The sequence below is a fragment of the Haliotis rubra genome, unplaced genomic scaffold, assembly GCF_003918875.1.
Source record: "Haliotis rubra isolate DU_JTF1 unplaced genomic scaffold, ASM391887v1 Scf199, whole genome shotgun sequence".
Classification (NCBI taxonomy): domain Eukaryota; kingdom Metazoa; phylum Mollusca; class Gastropoda; order Lepetellida; family Haliotidae; genus Haliotis; species Haliotis rubra.
Genome location: NW_025765991.1, coordinates 942,792 through 946,554, shown reverse-complemented (window position 1 = coordinate 946,554; position 3,763 = coordinate 942,792). Strand labels below are relative to the sequence as shown.

At 37.4% G+C, this 3,763-nt stretch overlaps 1 long non-coding RNA gene across 1 annotated transcript; it reads left to right on the top strand.

The window, feature by feature from the left end:
• The first annotated feature begins 1,238 nt into the window (after nt 1-1,238).
• Nucleotides 1,239-2,571, top strand: LOC124275132. The gene is made up of 3 exons (XR_006898214.1): nt 1,239-1,564; nt 1,922-1,986; nt 2,259-2,571. It is a non-coding gene; the product is annotated as an uncharacterized LOC124275132 (long non-coding RNA).
• The last annotated feature ends 1,192 nt before the right edge of the window (nt 2,572-3,763 follow it).

The following is a 3,763-nucleotide window of genomic DNA, read 5'->3' as shown; positions in this document are numbered from 1 at the left end:
CATTATGGAAAACAAGTTAAACGTGTCTTTGATATTGTGAAAGAAATGTTTAGAAACATCTAACATGATCTTTCTTAACATTTTTGCTTGCAAAGAAACATTTTTCCATTTTCTGTTTACACATAGCAATATCAATCGCCAAAACGCAGCAATATTCAAGCAGGAATTGCATCCATTTCACATGTAGAATGATTCTATAGGGTATGAAGACAGCCTAGAAAAAAGATGATATGATACACAAGAACGACATATATGCCACGATTAACAGCTGAAGAGAGATAAAGAGCCATTGGGATGGTGTAGGAGGGGTCGACATACAATGCTGTTACCAACGCCCTCAGATGCCACCGGGGGCGGTGGGGTAGCCTGGTGGTTAAAGCGTTCGCTCGTCACGCCGAAGGCCCGGGTTCGATTCCCCACATGGGCACAATGTGTTAAGCCCATTTCTGGTGTCCCCCGCCGTGATATTGCTGGAATATTGCTAAAAGCGGCGTAAAACTAAACTCAGTCAGTCAGTCAGTCAGATGCCACCGTATCACGGTTATAAGATTTATTCAGGGATTCAGACAGACTGGGGTCACCGTAGACAGACCAAGAAGTGGACGTCCACGCTTCGAAACGCCAGTTGAAGATAGGTACCTCCGTCATTAAGGAAGGAGGGTAACGTTTCTTCTGACGTTTAGTGTATATTGGAAATGAGAGGTGATTTCGCACGATAGTCAACAATATATATATGTACGTCAATGGTACAATAATGCAGAGTTCCCTCATCAATCATCGGTCACACAGGACAGACAGGCCAACGATCAGCACTCCTAAGTTCAGTATATTTAAGTGAATTTTGCGCGTTGTGGGATGTTATTGATTTGTATATCAGCAAATTGTTGAAGGTCAATCCATCCGAGAATACCTGGAATATATTTTATTCATTTACAATGGTGTAAACTATCACTTTAAAGAATTCGAAAATATACTTCTCCAAAAAATGTATTTACAAATTATATAATTTTGTGTAACCAAACAAAATTTGACCATTGGTGTGAAGCTCTTCTCCAACATTGACGTATTTCTATCCAAAGAATTGTTACATGCAATTGGATGTGTGAATAACGCAGGTAAGCCATTATCACCTGAAACTCTGAAACATGTGTCCAGGTTTTTTTACACATTCAAATACATGTAACAGGGATAAATCCCAGGGATTGTATATTGTGTACATACATTTATAATTAATCATTTTCATTTTATTCTTATTTCAGGTGATCCGACAGACGACTTCTCTATACAGTATAGATATATTATATGTTGTCAATCCAGTCGCATCTTGTCTTGGCCTTAACTGTTCAGTTCTGTGTTACAGGGCTGGTTCATTGTGTATTTAAGGGTATCTGGGTCGATCTACTTTTATGTCATTGTCTTTAGTTGTTTTAACAATAGCCCAGGCTCAGCTTCTCAGTTGATTGGTGTAAGTTCAAATATACTTCTCACCGCCATGTTACTAATCAGTTTTGCACCACACTGTCTCTACATGAGGACTGTTCTAAAGATTGAGTTTTGATCTAAGGTTAGTAATTATACTGTTTGTAATATATACACAGCTAATTAAACCCTGCTATAAATAATTGTATAACATAGGCACAAATATGTTCAAGATAAATCAAATGTAGATATTTACACAGTATGCTATTTTACCTGTATGAATGTGCGTATGGGTGGTTTTGCTATATGTTTATGTTGGCTTGTACTTCTTGTTTTACAAATGCTGTATATGATGTAAGATTGATCTATTTCATCAATTCTGTATCTTGTTTGTAACTCCATAGTGGTAGTTTCAAGTATGTATATATGTTGGTATAATGGTGTTATTTTCTGTGTTGTCTCATGGACAATACCTCTAATCAGTGTATCCTATTTTATGTAGGATTATTGCACGTGTTGGCTGCCCGGCTGCTGGGTGCTTGAGCACACTCCCGTGTCACCCACAGGGTAGGTTTCATTGTCTGTTTTTATAGTCTGTTTCTTGATATGCCACATGAAATGTCACTTGTAATAATAACAATAGTATATGCCATTTTTCATAACCTGCGAGAGATTATGTAAGACAGGTCCATTGTTTACTTAAGTCTTTGTTATTCCGATGTGTATATATGAAGACATGCATTTATGAGATGTTTATACCTATATATATATGAAGGCATATGTTCATCGGATGTGGTTTTAGCATATACATATACATTGTATAATTATGATTGTTACAGAGTGTCTACTCCTACTACTTCTTCCTCTACGGAATAAAGATATAGACCTCACAACCCGTAGCCTGTGGTTATTACAGAGCACCACTATTTCATGGCTGCAACAATGGAGCCCCCAGTGAGGAATATCTGAGCAACGCCAGAGCCAGTAGCCGAAGACAGTATTCAACTGCTTGTGCATGAGAGATGGATCTGATGTTCCATTTCTGAGTTCTGCCACATCTGGGGTGAGAACATTGATAACGACTATATTCGTGTGTGCGTAACTATGATGACAGTCTTCCTGTGAATTGTGACTTTCTGTGTTCATGCCATTGACATGCTTGAACCTTTTTTGCATTGACAATATTTATACATGAGCGCTGAAGAATTCGTGAGCTCCTTCATCAATAAGAATATCAATATGCCATCTGAGTGAAGTATAGCCATAAAGGCTTTATGATGACACTTTGTTGTTATTTCTTGTGTTGAAATGTGGTATACCTAACTTGCATTGTGACATTTCATTGTATTAATACATATATCTGACAGCTTGTCAAAGTATTTGCATATTTTCTTCAAACATTGGAAGCATTGTTTGAATTTTTCTATCACTACAATTCATAACAGACTCTGGTATATGTATGGTTTTACCATGACATTAGTATTTCATTAGTACCGGTACTACTACTACAGAATATGTAACTGAGTGTATTTATCTCAGTTAACCCAGTGTTGTTTCTTAAGCTTGGGTAACACTCGGTTTCAGGTACATAGATTGTGATTGATTGATGTGTGGTTGAGTTGACTTTAACTACTTTCTTTAAATATGAACTAAATAGGCATAAACACTTCAAGTCTTACCACACAAAATTAAGTGTAATTGGTAGATTTTACATGTCACTGCACTAACACAGCATGATACTAACAATATCTCCTTTGTAGTATACATGTCATAGTTCATTGGGCATTTGTAGTTTGGGTTTTTTTCTTAAATGATGTGTTGATAGATTGTCTTTGCTATTTATTCATTTGGTACTGAACAGGTTATTCGTTTGCCCGCGCTGTGCTTGAATCTGCTGCTTCGCGTCGTACTCTACGGTTCTGCTTCTCTCTTATCCGTGTCGAACTTAACGTTTACCGTTTTCCTTCTTTGTATCACTGCAAGTCTACACTTCGCTTCTGATACTCATATTATTTATTAAGTACTATAAGCTCTTCACAACAGGTACACATTACCTTTCATATAGTACTTACCTATGTATTTACCTTTTACTTCTCCACTACATTGTACATGTAGTGTGTTATTCATCTTTCTTGCTACTACGCATTGGTATGCCATATACCTTGTACCTCAAACACAACAGTTGTTTCTCGTAAGAGTGTTTGCATTTCACGTTCAGTGAATACAGCGCATTCATTCACGATGGAGTTCAACAAGGAGGAACTCGATAACATGGTGGAGGCCTTTCGAAAGGCAGGATTCAAACCTAAATCTGACTCACCTGAGGATTTCAAGTATTGGATTC